This window comes from Schistocerca gregaria, chromosome 2 (genome assembly GCF_023897955.1).
Source record: "Schistocerca gregaria isolate iqSchGreg1 chromosome 2, iqSchGreg1.2, whole genome shotgun sequence".
NCBI lineage: Eukaryota > Metazoa > Arthropoda > Insecta > Orthoptera > Acrididae > Schistocerca > Schistocerca gregaria.
The window spans coordinates 1,030,020,895-1,030,040,079 of record NC_064921.1 but is presented as its reverse complement, the minus strand read 5'-3'; the positions used below and the strand labels follow the sequence as shown (position 1 = coordinate 1,030,040,079).

At 43.3% G+C, this 19,185-nt stretch overlaps 1 protein-coding gene across 5 annotated transcripts in view; it reads right to left on the bottom strand.

Annotated features, from left to right (window-relative positions):
• The window catches only part of LOC126335549 (ankyrin repeat and fibronectin type-III domain-containing protein 1), a 643,576-nt gene extending 638,204 nt beyond the window's left edge, over positions 1-5,372 (bottom strand). For all 5 annotated transcript variants that reach the window (XM_049998941.1, XM_049998944.1, XM_049998940.1 and 2 more), the window contains exon 1: positions 4,992-5,372. The gene's annotated coding sequence lies outside the window, so the exon portion shown is untranslated. The remainder of the gene's footprint in view (positions 1-4,991) is intronic.
• Positions 5,373-19,185: the final 13,813 nt, after the last annotated feature.

The window sequence follows — 19,185 nt, the reverse complement described above, 5'->3', positions numbered from 1 at the left end:
GCCCACAGCACGACTCATGTAACGTCCGCCAATGGAATTACGGAGTTTCTCCGTAATGCTCTCGTGTCGACAACATGAATTCGTGACGATATGTGCCGCTTTTCGTTGGACGTTCTCTATCTTTTCTACACTACTGGTCATTAAAATTGCTACACCACGAAGATGACGTGCTACAGACGCGAAATTTAACCGACAGGAAGAAGATGCTGTGATATGCAAACGATAAACTTTTCAGAGCATTCACACAAGGTCGGCGCCGGTAGCGACACCTACAACGTGCTGACATGAGGAAAGTTTACAACCGATTTCTCATACACAAACAGCAGTTGACCGGCGTTGCCTGGTGAAACGTTGTTGTGATGCCTCGTGTAGGCAGGAGAAATGCGTACCATCATGTTTCCGACTTTGACAAAGGTTGGATTGTAGCCTATCGCGATTGCGGTTTATCGTATCGCGACATTGCTGCTCGCGTTGGTCGAGATCCAATGACTGTTAGCAGAATATGGAGTCGGTGGCTTCATGAGGGTAATACGGAACGCCTTGCTGGATCCCAATGGTCTCGTATCACTAGCAGTCGAGATGACAGGCATCTTATCTGCATGGCAGTAACGGATGGAGCAGCCACGTATCGATTCCTGAGTCAACAGATGAGAACGTTTCCAAGACAACAACCATTTGCACGAACAGTACGACGACGTTTGCAGCAGCATGGACTATCAGCTCGGAGACCGTGGCTGCGGTTACCCTTGACCCTACATCACAGACAGGAGCGCCTGCGATGGTTTACTCAACGACGAACGTGGGTGTACGAATGGCAAAACGTCATTTTTTTTCGGATGAATCCAGGTTCGCATCCGTGTTTGGCGACATCGCGTTGAACGCACATTGGAAGCGTATATTCGTCATCGCCATACTGGCGTATCACCAGGAGTGATGGTATAGGGTGCCATTGGTTACACGTCTCGGTCACGTCTTGTTCGGATTGACGGCACTTTGAGCAGTGGACGTTACATTTCAGATGTCATACAACTCGTGGCGCTACCCTTCATTCGATCCCTGCGAAACCCTACATTTCAACAGGATAATGCACGACCGCATGTTGCAGGTACTGTACGGGCCTTTCTGGAAACAGAAAATGTTCGACTGCTGTCCTGGCCAGCACATTCTCCAGATCTCTCACCAATTGAAAACGTCTGGTCAATGGTGGCCGAGCAACTGGCTCGTCACAATAGACCAGTCACTACTCTTGATGAACTGCGGTATCGTGTTGAAGCTGCATGGGCAGCTGTACCTGTACACGTCATCCAAGATCTGTTTGACTCAATGCCCAGGCGTATCAAGGCCGTTATTACGGTCTGGGGTGATGGTTCTGGGTGCTGATTTCTCATGATCTATGCATCTAACTGCGTCAAAATGTAATCACATGCCAGTTCTAGTACAATATATTTGTCCAATGAATACCCGTTTATCATCTCCATTTCTTCTTGGTGTAGCAATTTTAATGGCCAGTAGTGTATTAATCTGGCGTGGTCTCACTACTAAGCAGGAGTCACGAATAGATCTAACGGGTATGTGTAAGCCATTTATTTCGTCGATGAATTCAATTTCCTGAAAAATCTTAACCTAGCAGGTTAACTACTCTTTAGGGCACTCGAGAAGGTAATTCACAAATAATTTACATTAGCTACCGCTGAGAGTGAATTATTGCCAATAGCATAATGTCACAGTAATCGATCTCTTTGCTTATTTGTTTATGATAGGTTATATTTATTCACGTTCGGGCTCAACTTCCTGTTCCAATGTTCGATCCTGTACTGGTATTCTTCGGGTTCGCCAGTCTTCCTATCGACAACAGATAGTCTGCGAAAAGCCTCACTGAGCTTCGGACGTTAACCACTGGTACATTTATATATACTGTAAACAATAAGGGCCGTATAACCATTAATTACGATACACTGAAAATTAGGCTATCTGGTTAGTTTATACAAAATAGAAGTTCGTAAATGATAACACGGAACTGAATCACGTAAAGGGTCAATTTACTTCATCCCTATTTTGGACCAGAAAAATACAGTACAGTGTGCAAATTCCTAAAATGATTACAGGTATTTAACATTAATAAACGGGGGTAAATATTGCTAGGGAAGCTAGCGAGTGCTGTTTGCGAAACTGAATCAAGGGACATGGCAGTAATCACGACCTCTATATGAGAGCCAAACGATCAGATAACACGAACACATGTGACTGCGTCATCGGCAAATGTCAGCTGCTTATTTCAACAGACTACATATACCACAGACACAAGACAGGTTTCCACACCATTAACGTTAGCTTGGATACTGTATTAAAAAATGAGGTAGTGTGGTGAACTCTTGTGTTAGTGTTTTAATAGAGCAAACTGGTGATGCTAACGTCAACACTGACGGAGCTGCTTCTTGTTTAACGTTACTCCTTAAAACTATCGCTTTACTTAAAAGCTGTCAATGACGGACGTTCTGTGTGTGTCAAACAGGGCATCACATTGTATAATGCGGTGATTTCAAACGTGAATCACGTAAAACATATGGAGGTCTTATTTCAATGGTGGTAGAATTCCATTACCTCCACTTTTCTGTCTATAATGCTTCTGACATTAATGGTCCAAACAAACAGAAAGAAAGGTTCATCTTTAGCAAGAAGCCATATGCTTGAATATTTATGGTATCTCAACTGGAGATTCTTCAGCGCTCATTTAACGTTAGGACTCTGCATCTCAGAATGAACAAAAGTGGATTTTTACCACTATTGACATAAGCCCTTCATATCGCTGTATATCTTATCTAGCTGTATGTTGTGCTGGCTGTATGCAATAGCTCGAAACGCCTGTTAAAATGTAAATGCTGTTGAATAACGAGTGCGTTAGATATTGCCAGTGACATTCTTCATGTATTACAGAGTCTGTCTACTTCCCTGGTAACTCCTCTTCATAGTGGGGTCCATGAATCAAGCTGTTTTGCATACTAAATATTATTTTACGCAAAATGAACAACTGTGTAAGTCTCGATGTAATTAACCATGTACAAATAAAATTATATCCTGCAACAATTACATTTATAACTGGTGGACAAATATTTTCGATTGCCACTCGATCATTATCATGCAAAAACGTGCACGGGGTATGTGGGTGGGTGAGTGGAGGAAGAAGTTGACTAATAGTAGTTTCGTTGAAGATTTATATGTTTGTAGGTAGGGAAAACAAAGTACAATTTCTAACACAATAAGTTATCAACCACCAAACATGCTACTGCTACATCACCTTGTAATCGGTATCTACTAATATAATGCACGTCACAGACATAGTGTACTTCGTATGAGACTTGTACATATTATTTTGCACTTAGGTATGTAGCATCCAGACATGTGCGAATACTTCCTTTATTCACTGGCTGTCAGGCACGAGGAAAAAGGAACATATTATGAACGGGAGGTATAATTTAAAACCTAGAGCCATCTGACATTTTCAGCTGCTACGAGAGCAGCAGCTAACGACAGAATAGTTTTGAGATTTCATGTAAATAGCTGTGGGCACGCTTACTACTACCCGATATCCATCCCTCAAACATGTGTGGCGATGCAGAATGTGAGTTCGGTTCGCTGTGATCACAATTTTCGTTTCTGAGAGGGGTGGGGGAAGTGACAGTTGCCCTACGCTACCTCTCTTTGGGTAGGCCCTTTCACTTGTGTTGTTTCCACACTTTTTTTTGTATTACTGAGGGGGGTGTAGGACGCCTTTCCGGAAGTCACCTACGTCAAGAAGAGATGAGAGATTTGACACGTGCGAATAACAGACGCTGTTAACAGTACACTATGTATGTTGCTGCCGCGCACCAAAGTACATCCGTCACTGCACTTTGGCTACAATAACGACAATCTACAGCGAGTATCGTATTTCCAAGACGCACACAGGCGTCACATAGTATCTGTAGCTCATGTCTGACTGGAAAAATATGGAATAATCGAATACGCATGCTGTGAATGCAAGACTAACGATACAAAATAATCCGGCTGTTGATCAGGTGAGCATCGATGGTTGTTTTATTTGAAGCTTGTGTTTTGTGTGTATAATTTTGAGGAGACTGGTACAGGTTGAAATATACATAGTTTAGTATGTCCAATCTGCTGAGGGTATTGCTTCTCCTGGGGAAAGAATATTTTATATTTAATCTCATTTGCTCTTGCTTATAGCCCAGAAAAATGACGACTCCTTTCTATTCTTTGTGCATTTGCTCTCATTAACCAGTTTCTACATTACGAATTGTTTATAAACATAAGTATATTATCCAGCGGTTATCGCATTCGAAACGAGAACGATTTTGGCCTGTGGGTAGTATCGGAATATGCCGCGTAATTTCAAAGTTGTTGAGACGCGGATCCCCTTAATCTTGATACAAAGGAGAGCGAGCGCTGCAACATACTGGAAGCAAAAGACTCTGCATTCTCCACTGCTTTCCTCTGTGCAGGAACCACCTGTCTTGCCGGTATCCCCTTCTGGGCAGTCAGCAGGTCCCACACAGTGGGAGCCCCGTTTCCTTTAAGCTTCCCTCCCTTTTCCAGCTGCTTCCCACCTGTGCATCCGACTGACACCGAGCGGTGGGGCGATACTGGCGGCGAGTGTTGGCAACCCTGCGCGGCAGTTTAACTTTTGTTTGTCACACCTGTGCGCTGCAGCTCCAGTGTTTTCCACTCCGCTTTTCAAATCTGCTCAGCTCTACATGTCCACAAGCACAACATACAAGGCCAGCGAAACAAATACGAGCTGCCAACTCACATATTCAGCATCAAAACAGCTCACACAATAGACTACCTGCGCCTGCAGCGGTGAACATGCAACGTCCTAGCTTTTCGCCAAGACAACTGATCGTATGTGAATTAAAACTTCTAAAATAAAATGATAATCTGGTACGCGACGAGCGCTGTCAGCCATACACAATACTTCAAATGGGTGAACTTACCTTGAAGCAGAAGTTCCACAGAGAAGCCTCTTTACAGCGTGCAGTATGCAATCACATTTTTGACAGTGCACTTTGTATGGGAACACTCTAGAAGTATAGATGGGAGGAAGTCATGCGTGGAATTACCACACTATCTTCAACATTGGTTACGATCAACACGCACTTGTGTTTGTATTTCATTGAACACTTTGCAGTTACACATGTTTGCACTGCTCGGTATCACTCGTTTGTCTTCGGCAGATCGACGCTGTCAAACGGGCTCCGAAGCTGTGTGACCGCGCGACTGTCGGGATAAAAATTGAGCCGTCCCGTACACACACACAACACACAAACACAGACACAGGCAATATACAACTCGACGGAGGTGGCCACCGGAGGCGGTCAACTGGCTGGCGCGCGTCGGTTCGCCTTCATTGTCCCCTCCCTCCCTCCCGCGCTCGCGTCCCCCCCTCCCTCACCCCCCCCTGCCCCCACCACCTTGGTGAGGAATCCGGTCTCCCCACTACACCGTCAGCCGGGGCCTCTGCGGCTTGTTTCGTCTGTCTGCAGACGGGTCCCGCCGACCCTTCCAATTACAGACCTGGCAGGTAGATGGGATCTTAGCGAGACTGTTTTGTCTGGATCAGGTATGATACCGGTGCAAAAATACAGACCGTTACCTGCGCTATAAGACGACGCGACCGACCGACCTTGACAGTGAACTACACTTGTGCTTCACCTCGAACCCGAAGCACCACACGGTGGACCAGTCACTTCCTGGGTCGAAGTCTTATCGCTGTCGACGTCAACTGAGCAAGGTCGAGGAGCCGAGGCGAGCAACATCTGCCACAATTTTTACGGACAAGACGGCCACCCGACTGGCCCGTGAGAAGAGTGACCGAGGAGAAAGAAAGAGAGAGAAGGAGAGAGAGAGAGAGAGGGAGCTAATACCGGTTTGGGTGGCAGAGGCTGCAGCCGCCAGCGCCTATCTGTGAAGAATGTAGCCTCGAGCCGGGTTCAGCTTGTGTCCCGACGTCCACGTGAGGAACGCCCAAGGTTCCTCAAAGTTTAAAGACCTTTCGGCAGCTGGAGACAGAATATGTAACAGTTCACGAAAGTCGTTGTCACGGAATGAGGCACGATGGAGGTCAGTAACCGGAATAGGACCACACAACTCGACAACCTGCTAGACTGTGTGTATATGCTTGCATATGATAACTGCTTATTAAATGTATGGCCTTCGAGAAACGTTGAACTTACACTTAACGTTCATCGAGGAGATTTCGTTCTTTTTGCAGTTACTTGTGAAAATACAGATATTCGGTTGTGTATATCGACTGGTCATATCAACTATTAAGGTAGTCATTAACATAAATCAATAAAGAGGACTGAATGCTCCAATTTATTAGGTGTACGGACTATTCAAAACTCGAACTGGAGGCCGCATATTACTCAACTGCTCATATAATTAAGTTCAACTAACTTTGTAATTCTTGCAACTGCTAGTCCTGCAAACAAACCAATCAGACTCCTATAATGTTTTGCATATTTCCACTTAAACTAAAGGTAGTGAAATTCGTCATAAATAATAATTACAATCTGGGAAGAATACAAATTTCCATCCACACAACACACGACGGAAAAAATGAGATCCTCATTACCCGTTATTAAACCTGTCAGTGGCTCAAAAGAGATTGTAATATCAATCAATTAAATTATTTATTCATTTTTTTCCGTGGCATAAACATGTCTGACAGCAAAGCAAGTTTTAAACTAACCTAAAATCGTTTACTCTGGACAACTTCTGTTACATAGACTAATTCTGATTTAAAACTGGTATATTGTTTCATTAATGTTATAAATAATCATGTGTAAATGTCCTGTAGACTGTCTCGTTCCACATCATTTAGATAAATAAAATCATTCAAATTATTTATGGGACTAACTAGTCCAAAAGTTTTGGTGATTAAAAAGGTGATACACGCGTGAGATGATTTGTCAGATAATTCAGACTGTAGCCAGACACATCGACTGGAATCATGCAATCATGCAATCTTATCTGCACTATGTGATCAAAAGTATCCGGCTGAAAATGACTTGGCGTTCGTGGCGCCCTCCTCTCTCACAGGCTTACGTTCAATCAGGTGCTGGAAGGTTTCATGGGGAATGGCAGCCCATTTCTCACGGAGTGCTGCACTGAGGAGAGGTATCGATGGCGATCGGTGAGGCCTGGTACGAAGTCGGCGTTCCAAAACATCCCAAAGGTCTCCTATAGGATTCAAGTCAGGACTCTGTGAAGGCCAGCCCATTACAGGGATGTTATTGTCATGTAACAAGTCCGCCTCAGGCCGTGTATTATGAACAGGTGCTCGATCGTGTTGAAAGTTGCAATCGCCAATCCCGAATTGCTCTTCAACAGTGAGAAGCAAGAAGGTGCTTATAACATCAATGAGAAACACTACTACACCATCACTCCAACGCCTCAGAATTTTACTGTTGGCACTACACACGCTGGCAGATGACATTCATCGGACATTCACCACACCCACATCCTGCCATTTAATTAACATTGCAAGATCACAGGTTAATGTGAGAGAGAGATAAGTTATTGCAAATGTGGATGTTGGTACATTAATAACCGTTGTAACCGCTGGAAAGTTGAATGCAAGCATGGAAACGCGCACGCAATGCGTTGTACAGATGGAGTCCCATGTCTGTTCTACTTGGTCGGTCAATGCAAAATGGTTAAACCTGTTTGTGGGACGATGCTACAGCTGTCCCATGTGTGCTCGATCGCAGGCAGGTCTGGTGATCGAGCAGGCCAAGGCAACAAGACGTCATTTAGTACATTCTGCTCCATGCACAGCCATTGTCGGTCAGTTTGGCTGTAGCTCTGAAGATGGTCATGTGATAATCGAAACCGGTCACCTTGCAGTAAATGTGCCTTATGATCTAGACTGCTGTAATTATTTTCAGAAATTATAAGCTACTGGTCATTAAAATTGCTACACCACGAAGATGATGTGCTACAGATGCGAAATGTAACCGACAAGAAGATGCTGTGATGTGCAGATGATTCCCTTTTCAGAGCATTCACACAAGGTTGGCGCTGGTGGCGACACCTACAACGTGCTGACATGAGGAAATTTTACAACCGATTTGTCATACACGAACAGCAGTTGACCGGCGTTACCTGGTGAAACGTTGTTGTGATGCCTCGTGTAAGGAGGAAAAATGCGTACCATCACGTTTCCGACTATCATAAAGGTCGGATTGTAGCCTATCGCGATTGCGATTAGTCGTATCACGACATTGCTGCTCGCGTTGGTCGAGATAAAATGACTCTTAGCAGAATATGGAATCGGTGTGTTCAGGAGGGTAATACGGAACGCCGTGCTGGATCCCAACTTCCTCGTATCGCTAGCAGTCGAGATGAGAGGCATCTTATCCGCATGACTGTAACGGATCGTGCAGCCACGTCTCGATCCCTGAGTCAACAGATGGGGTCATTTGCAAGACAGCAACCATCTGCACGAACAGTCTGACGACGTTTGCAGCAACATGGACTATCAGCTTGGAGATCATGGCTGCGATTACCCTTGACGCTGCATCACAGACATGAGCGCCTGCGGTGGTGTACTCAACGACGAACCTGGATGCACGACTGGCAAAACGTCATTTTTCGGATGAATCGAGGTTCTGTTTACAGCATCATGATGGTCGCATCCGTGTTCGGCGATATCTCGGTGAACGCACATTGGAAGCGTGTATTCGTCATCACCATATTAGCGTATCACCTAGCGTGATGGTATGGGGTGCCATTGGTTACACATCTCGCTCACCTCTTGTTCTTATTGACGGCACCTTGAACAGTGGACGTTACATTTCAGATGTGTTATGATCCATGGGTCTACCCTTCCTTCTATCCCTGAGAAACCCTACATTTCAGCAGGATAATGCACGACCGCATGTTGCAGGTCCTGTACGGCCGTTCTGGATATAGAAAGTGTTCGAATGCTGCCCTGGCAACCACATTCTCCAGTTCTCTCACCAATTGAAAACGTCTGGTCAATGGTGGCCGAGCAACTGGCTCGTCACAATACTCTTGATGAACTGTGGTATCGTGTTGAAGCTGCACGGGCAGCTGTACCTGTACACGTCATCCAAGCTCTGTTTGACTCAATTCCCAGGCGTATCAAGGCCGTTACTACGGCTAGAGGTGGTTGTTCTGGGTACTGATTTCTCAGAATCTATGCACCCAAATTGCGTGAATCTCTTGTCAGTTCTAGTATAATATATTTCTCCTATGAATACCCGTTTATCATCTGCGTTTATTCTTGCTGTCGCAGTTTTAATGGCCAGTAGTGTATTTAATTATATTTTCATGGCTGATGTCTCCAATAATGTTTTCAAATATACCGCGTCGACACTCTGTAGATCATATCGGGTTATAACAGTGGTATGTGTGCGTGCGTTATTCTGTTGGAAAACTCCCCCTGGAATGCCTTTCATGAATGGCTGCACAATAGGTTGAATAACCAGACTGACATATAAATTTGCACCCAGGGTGCGTGGAATAACCATGAGAGTGCTTCTGCTGTCATAAGAAATCGCACCACAGACCATAATTCCAGGTGTATTTGCCGTGTGTCTAATGCACAGACAGGTGGCCATTACTGGCACCGAGGCAGAACCAGTACAACAGACCTGCACCCGGCTCTCTAACGAGCTCTCGCTTGACACCACAGAAGTCGCAAACAGCGGCGGTGTGGAGTCAGTGGAATGCCTGTGACAGGGTGTTCGGCTCGGAGTGTCCTTGAAATAACCGATTTATAAGAGATCGTTGTGTCACAGTGATAGCAACTGCTGCTCAGATTGAACAGACCTTTGAAGATGAACCTACGCGTTCTAAAGCGGTAACGGCGCTGTTTGTCTATGCAAGGGGGTTAAATAAAAAGAAAAGACTAATATTAATGAATAAATGCAATAATTTTACTAGCTGTGTGACCGGTTACGTAGTCTCGTAACCGATTGGCCCTGACTAGTATTAGCACGCAATCTGACTGCATAAAATAAAAATAAAGAATGACAAGGAATTTCCATTAACAAAATTGATTAAGTCCCCTGCAACTATAAAAGCTACAAAACAACAAGTGTAACTATTCTCTGTGTGGTAGTGAGACTCAACGTACATGTATCTGGTCGGTTCTTTCTCAATACGACAAAATATTTTGTACACCATTTACAATGAACTAATTGAAAAATCAGAAATACTATAATTGCACATAGAAACCAGAATTACAAGTGTAATAAATGAACATAAGCAAGATGCTTTGTTGACTGTACCTGTGAGCAAGAGGGATTGTTATTAAAGAAAACTGTAACACCTTTTTACCTCATTATATATTGACGAAAATATTCCATTACACCAGCATCATAAATCAAAAGCCCATCTCCTTTCTCAAATATATTCTGACTATTGCATCTTCTTCCATCTATACATTACACCAACCGAACGGTACAATATTTCAGTCAACACTCAGATCGTCTACTCTCTCGCCCAACAGAACAACGACTGCCCAGTGGAGGAGGCGGAATAATAATCTTTGGCGCAATCTCTGGTGCTGTGACTCAGTGTAGCCACCTTTCATCTAAACAAATAGCATTATCAAAAGTGGATGCTCGTTGTTTTCTTCTTTGTCAGAAACAACCTGTATTTTGTTCACGGTCTCAAAATGTCGGTTTTCGAAGAAATAGCAAGTGCTAGTACATAAGAGCGTATTTTTAGTTACCTCATATTATAAATTTGGTTAAATTCAATGACAAGAACATGAACACTGTAACGGAAAACAATTTATATAGCAGACAGCGGTTTCTTGAGGTACATTACCATTACGTAGTAGATCCGAAAACACAACAGTCAGCGTGATGAGATTAATATTTACAAAATTGTCGGTTGGTGCTTCCTCCTCTCGAGATCTTCAGATGTCCGAAAGAACAGCAAGACAACACAAGCACATTGGAAGTTGCGGCCGATATTGGAGGCGAGTTCGGATGGCCCACAAAGCTCAGGCGGGTTCGAATCTCAGAGCCAGCGGGCTGGCACAGTGAGCTTGGTGGCGGTCAAATACCCCTCTAGGCACCCGGATTTAAGTTTTCCGTGGTTTTCCTGAATAGTTGTAGGATAACGCTGGGGTGGTTCCTTTGAAAGGGCACGGCTGAGTTCTTTCTCCAGTCCAAGGTTGTGCTCTGTATGCAATGATCTAGTCGGTAATGTGACGCTAGAACCTAACCTTCCTTTCTTTTGCATTTCATTGTGGCACAAATTTTCCAATTCCTTGCAATAAGTTTATAACTGCTCATTCTCTCAGCTCAATTATACCCAGAGGCTGTTCTCTTACGTGTAAGCTGGGCGAATGTATCTAAAATGTGCCTCATATACAATAAAGCCACCAGTACAAATGACGTTTCCTTTCGCCAGAGAAAGAATCCATGCATCGGTTATGAGAAGCACTGAGTTAGATCGTGCCAAGTACTGAGCTACCTTAAAGCTTAATGAACATCATATTTTTTAGTCTCTTTTTATAACGCACAAAGGGTACTAGAATTCAGTGGTGCCTTCCTGTAATGTGTAATCGGATTTTGCAAATATGACAGCATTTCAAACACTCACAGCCGTTACATAGCACCTATGTGACATTATGTATAAAAATCAACGAAAACGCTATTTCACCTGTAAATATTGAGAAATTTTAATGCCGATATATAATTTTGGCTTCCCCACATTCGATAGGAAAAGTTGCTGTGCATCATTATTATTTTTAAGCTCTCAGGTCCTATTCATGACCAAAGCCTACCTAAAAACTGGTATTACACGCTATCACGTTCTGTGTGTCACACGAAATGAATACGGAGTACGCGTAGTTATTTTTTATGATGTTGACCCAAAGCACTCAGAAGGTACTATTCGTAAGCTGTCTTTGATTCAAAGTGGCAGATTGCCGTATGGAAACCTACAATGTTTTGATCTTAACGTCCAAGGTTATCTGCAGTATCTGCGAAACTAAGTAAACCCTGCTCAATATGAAGTGGGCGAGAGGGCGGGTTTTCAACCATTCCATGAACCATTTCCTTGAGGTAAATGGCATCGATCTGGATACGCTGTAGATGTCACGGCAGTTCAGTAAACCCCTCTTTTTTAATATAAAATGATATGGTTGAAAGTATTCAGCCTGAAACAGGGATGGAATTCATATGAATGAAACTTTACTTGTTTTACAAAGTTGTACCATAATGTAAGTCGTGTGTCAACTTGTTCCACTCAATAGTTTTTGTCATGCGGCTTTTTAAACTAGTGACGTCTTGAAACTTCCTGGTAGATTAAAACTGTGTGCCGGACCGAGATTGGAACTCGGGACCTTTGCCTTTCGCGGGCAAGTGGTTTATCATAATTTTATTTATTTATTTTACGTACGTCTGGAGGTCCCTTGGTTACACGTCGCTGTTGCAGACTGATATTACGCCGTGACACATACACAAATTTGAATACAGAGAACAGACAGGTCAATGACCGGCCGAAAAGGTCGTAATTTTGCGGAGAAAAAAAAAATGGACCGAATGAGTGAACCCGTATGTGCCCCATCGCAGTCCAACACCGTGACCACCTCACCACTTTTTTTTCTTTTTTTATTGGTTTTTCTTTTCTTCGTTTTTTTTGTCTAGTAATTCCGTACGGACAGGGTAGATAAATGAAAAACCAAAATAAAACTAATAATTGGGTTTCGAACACGGGGCGAAAAAGTGTGGACTGGCCACGATAGTCGCTGTGCCACCACTTTTTTTTTTACAAAAATGAAAAAAAGAAAAAAAGGTTTGGAAGGTTTGTTTTTTCTTTTTTTAATTATAATTTTTTTATACAAAAGGATAAAGGAAAGCCGTTCCTCATCGGCTACATAACCAGAATAATAGAAAGTCGTCCCATTACGACATAAGGATGCTCCCCACTAGAGTCTCGCTGCGACTTGTTCGAAGACTGTCGTCTCGTTGCTGTTTTGTGCAACTTTTTTTGTTGTACTAATTTATTTATTCATTTATTTTTATATATTTGTTGAGATCACGTAGGGCGCCCTCCAGGCGAAAAACAATTATGTGGGATTACCATCAATAACAAACAAAATAAAAAGAGATTTATAGAATTTAAAGATAACTCGCCCAACTGGCAGAACAGACAAAATGGCATCCGCGTCGCGCCAACTTGTGGGTAGACGCACACTGTGTTCCAAGGCAGTCAGGCATGTTCCAGGTACGTCTTCACTAAGAATATTGCATTTGACGATATATTGGATCGAGTCCTGGTGTTACACAATCTCACTGAAATCACCTTCTCATACCTGGGACACCCCAGCTGCAGGGGGGATCGAAGAAGGCACGGTGTCGCGGGTGGTGCACGAGAAAGGTAAAGCGATCTTGCAGGAACGTCCAAAAATCAAGAACACTCTTATCACCTTCATGGAACAAGTAATAGGTCGACAGTCCTTTTATCCAGATCACAGCATTGGTCTTCGTAGGTGGTAAGTATGTCTCATCAGGGAACAGAAAATATTGCGGTGTAATGGCTTGGGGAGCCGTACATAGAAGAAAGGCAAGCATCTTCTGAATCAGCTTCCACACATGTGCAGAAGATCCACACATCAGTCGACGTTCGTCCGTATCAGGCTTGTGACAACGACGACACAGCGGCGAAAATGTCATTTTTATGGCATGTAGACGAAGTCATGTATTTTTGATTAAAGACCAGAAGCCAGGTCGCACGAGCGCTCGTGTCGAGAAGGTTATGGTGCACAGAACGTCAAACAACAGGCCATGCGATAGTTGGATGTCGGCTTTCCACAACATTCCTAGTATGATTTGTCATAATTAGGCGGTAAACATCACGTGCGGTAGGGTTTCTGGTGTAAGTAGGCTGTTTAGGTTTTTATGTTGGTAACGCCACGTAGCACTCTGTATGAAAATCACTGGCTGTGCTGTGTGCAGTCTGTGGCTGGTTGGCATTGTTGGAATATTTGCTATTGTAGTGTTGGGCAGTTGGATGTTAACAGCGCGTTGTGTTGGGCAGTTGGATGTTAACAGCGCATAGCGTTGCGCAGTTGGAGGTGAACCGTCAGCAGTGGTGGATTTGGGGAAAGAGATGGCAAAATTTTGAGAGCGGACGATCTGGACATGTGTCCACCAGAAAGAGAAAATTTGTAGTACTATATATCATGGACTGATATATATATATCCTCCATGAACCATGGACCGTGCCGTTGGTGGGGAGGCTTGCGTGCCTCGGCGATACAGATAGCCGTACGGTAGGTTCAACCACAACGGAGGGGTGTCTGTTGAGAGGCCAGACAAACGTGTGGTTCCTGAAGAGGGGCAGCAGCCTTTTCAGTAGCTGCAGGGGCGACAGTCTGGATGATTGACTGATCTGGCCTTGTAACAATAACCAAAACGGCCTTGCCGTGCTAGTACTGCGAACGGCTCAAAGCAAGGGGAAACTACGGCCGTAATTTTTCCCGAGGACATGCAGCTTTACTGGATGATTAAATGATGATGGCGTCCTCTTGGGTAAAATATTCCGGAGGTAAAATAGTCCCCCATTCGGATCTCCGGGCGGGGACTACTCAGGAGGATGTCGTTATCAGGACAAAGAAAACTGGCGTTCTACGGATCGGAGCGTGGAATGTCAGATCCCTTAATCGGGCAGGTAGGTTAGAAAATTTAAAAAGGGAAATGGATAGGTTAAAGTTAGATATAGTGGGAATTAGTGAAGTTCGGTGCTCAGGTGACTACAGGGTTATAAACACAAAATCAAATAGAGGTAATGCAGGAGTAGGTTTAATAATGAGTAGGAAAATAGGAATGCGGGTAAGCTACTACAAACAGCATAGTGAACGCATTTTGTGGCCAAGATAGATACGAAGCCCACACTTACTACAGTAGTACAAGTTTATATGCCAACTAGCTCTGCAGATTACGAAGAAAGTGAAGAAATGTATGATCAAATAAAAGAAATTATTCAGATAGTGAAGGGAGATGAAAATTTAATAGTCATGGGTGACTGGAATTCGGTATTAGGAAAAGGGAGAGAAGGAAACATAGTAGGTGAATATGGACTGGGGCAAAGAAATTAAAGAGGAAGCCGCCTGGTAGAATTAAGCACGGAGCACAACTTAATCATAGGTAACACTTGGTTGAAGAATCATAAAAGAAGGCTGTATACATGGAAGGAGCCTGGAGATACTGACAGGTTTCAGATAGAATATATAATGGTAAGACAGAGATTTATGAGCCAGGTTTTAAATTGTAAGACATTTCCAGGGACAGATGTGGACTCTGACGACAATCTATTGGTTATGAACTGTAGATTAAAACTGAAGAAACTGCAAAAAGGTGGGAATTTAAGGAGATGGGACATGGATAAACTAAAAGAACCTGAGGTTGTACAGAGTTTCAGGGAGAGCATAAGGGAGCAATTGACAGGAATGGGGGAAAGAAATACAGTAGAAGAAGAATGGGTAGCTTTGAGGGATGTAGTAGTGAAAGCAGCAGAGGATCAAGTAGGTAAAAAGACGAGGGCTAGTAGAAATCCTTGGGTAACAAAAGAAATATTGAATTTAATTGACGAAAGGAGAAAATATAAAAATGCAGCAAATGAAGCAGACAAAAAGGAATACAAACGTCTCAAAAATGAAATCGACAGGAAGTGCAAAATGTCTACGCAGGGATGGCTAGATGACAAATGTAAGGATGTAGAGGCTTATCTCACTAGGGGTAAGATAGATACTGCCTACAGGAAAATTAAAGAGACTTTTGGAGATAAGAAAACCACTTGTATGAACATCAAGAGCTGAGATGAAACCCAGTTCTAAGCAAAGAAGGGAAAGCAGAAAGGTGGAAGGAGAATATAGAGGGTCTATACAAGGGCGATGTACTTGAGTACAATATTATGGAAATTGAAGAGGATGTAGATGAAGATGAAATGGGAGATACGATACTGCGTGAAGAGTTTGACAGAGCACTGGAAGACCTGAGTCGAAACAAGGCCCCCGGAGTAGACAACATTCCATTGGAACTACTGACGGCCTTGGGAGAGCCAGTCCTGACAAAACTCTACCATCTGGTGAGCAAGATGTATGAGACAGGTGAAATACCCTCAGACTTCAAGAAGAATATAATAATTCCAATCTCAAAGAAAGCAGGTGTTGACAGATGTGAAAATTACCGAACTATCAGTTTAATAAGTCACAGCTGCAAATTACTAACGCGAATTATTTACAGACGAATGGAAAAACTGATAGAAGCCGACCTCGGGGAAGATCGGTTTGGATTCCGTAGAAATGTTGGAACACGTAAGGCAATACTGACCCTATGACTTATCTTAGAATAAAGATTAAGGCAAACCTACGTTTCTAGCATTTGTAGACTTAGAGAAAGCTTTTGACAATGTTGACTGGAATGCTCTCTTTCAAATTCTGAAGGTGGCAGGGGTAAAATACAGGGAGCGAAAGGCTATTTACAATTTGTACAGAATCCAGATGGCAGTTATAAGAGTCAAGGGACATGAAAGGGAAGCAGTGGTTGGGAATGAAGTGAGACAGGGTTGTAACCTCTCCCCGATGTTATTCAATCTGTATATTGAGCAAGCAGTAAAGGAAACAAAATAAAAATTCGAAGTAGGTATTAAAATCCATGGAGATGAAATAATAACTTTGAGGTTCTCCGATGACATCGTAATTCTGTCAGATACAGCCAACGACTTGGAAGAGCAGTTGAATGGAATGGACAGTGTGTTGAAAGGAGGATATAAGATGAACATCAACAAAAGCAAAACGAGGATAATGGAATGTAGTCGAATTATGTCAGGCGATGCTGAGGGAATTAGATTACGAAATGGGACACTTAAAGTGGTAAATGAGTTTTACTATTTGGGGAGCAAAATAACTGATGATGGTCGAAGTAGAGAGGATATAAAATGTAGACTGGCAATGGCAAGGAAAGCGTTTCTGAAGAAAAGAAATTTGTTAACATCGAGCATAGATTTAAGTGTCAGGAAGTCGTTTCTGAAAGCATTTGTATGGAGTGTAGCCATGTATGGTAGTGAAACATGGACGATAAATAGTTTGGACAAAAAGAGAATAGAAGCTTTCGAGATGTGGTGCTACAGAAGAATGCTGAAGATTAGATGGGTGGATCACATAACTAATGAGGAAGTATTGAATAGGATTGGGGAGAAGATAAGTTTGTGGCACAACTTGACCAGAAGAAGGGATCGGTTGGTAGGACATGTTCTGAGGCATCAAGGCATCACCAATTTTGCATTGGAGGGCAGCGTGGAGGGTAAAAATCGTAGAGGGAGACCAAGAGATGAATACACAAAGCAGATTCAGAAGGATGTAGGTTGCAGTAGGTACTGGGAGATGAAGAAGCTTGCACAGGATAGAGTAGCATGGAGAGCTGCGTCAAACCAGTCTCAGGACTGAAGACCACAACAACAACAGAGAATCGTTGCTCTTCATGGGAAGATATCTGGACTGAAACTCGCCTACTGGAAAAGGTGCAACATGATGTAATGACATGTCTTTCCGGGTTAAAACACTGTTCCGTACTGTGACTATCCAAATGTGACAGATACCCGACTGCTGAATTTCCAGCGTCTATTGCGTGACAGTTTTCAGTTATAAGGCAATGTAACAGTTGCAGCGGTAGCGAGATTGTATTCAGAACGTTTGTACAAAAATTAAGACTGAAGCTCACAAATAGGCTAGGTGCTTACTTGAAAAACGATACCGCCGTTGTTGGGAAAGTCAAAGTATGGAAAACCGACGAATTTATTAGAGGCCAGACGTTCATCTTCCTGTTTACGAAGATAGTGTTGTATCATATTATTTAGTAGAAATTAGTAAGCCTCGGCAGTTATTGCACTGAATGAGAATTATATGACCCGTTTACGTGAAAATTAAGTTTCAATAGAACAAACAGTAGCAACTGTTCCAGTCGTAACGAATGCTCCGGATAATTAATTGCCATTCATGAGTGGAGCGACTGAAGTACACAATGTTTTGTCAGTGTACGTAAGAGCGCTCTGAATTACTTCGTGACGACTCACGCTTAGACTGACCTTGGGGCCTGCCTTTACTTGAGCGGACTCTGTGAGTCACGTCTGCTACCTCTATACCAGAGCTTTGTCTCCGCGCTTGGTGCATGTATCGATTGAATCTGTTCTTCACTAGTAGCAAACTATGAACTTTTTACCAAAATCTCTATCGTACCAGGTAAAGCAACCTGAGGAATGACACCAGTCTGAATGATTATACGAAACTAGCCACACATACAGCTAACACAATAAGAGCTGACAAACAAATTCTCAATATTTTCCTCCTCTCTTCGACAGACATACGCACACACAGATGCAACTACACGAGGACCAAAATCCACTTCGAAAAGATTTACGTTTCGCAATCGACACTGGCAACCAAATTAACATAATAAATAACATATGTTTCCTCTACTTTACGTCACATTTTTTGTCATCAGACTACCGGTTTCGGTCTATAATGACCATCTTCAGATCCAGAATGAGATTTTCACTCTGCAGCGGAGTATGCGCTGATATGAAACTTCCTGGCAGATTAAAACTGTGTGCCCGACCGAGACTCGAACCTCGGGACCTTTGCCTTTCGCGGGCAAGTGCTCTACCATCTGAGCTACCGAAGCACGACTCAAGCCCGGTACTCACAGCTTTACTTCTGCCAGTATCCGTCTCCTACCTTCCAAACTTTACAGAAGCTCTCCTGCGAATCTTGCAGAACTAGCACTCCTCATTCCGGAAACATCCCCCAGGCTGTGGCTAAGCCATGTCTCCGTAATATCCTTTCTTTCAGGAGTGCTAGTTCTGAAAGGTTCGCAGGAGAGCTTCTGTAAAGTTTGGAAGGTAGGAGACGGATACTGGCAGAAGTAAAGCCGTGAGTACCGGGCGTGAGTCGTGCTTCGGTAGCTCAGATGGTAGAGCACTTGCCCGCGAAAGGCAAAGGTCTTGAGTTCGAGTCTCGGTCGGGCACACAGTTTTAATCTGTCAGGAAGTTTCATCTTCATATCTGTTCTATAAAAGCATGTCCTAATGTAATGCAGCCGTAGTGGCATCATGAAAAGTTAAACACAAAATTAGCACCAG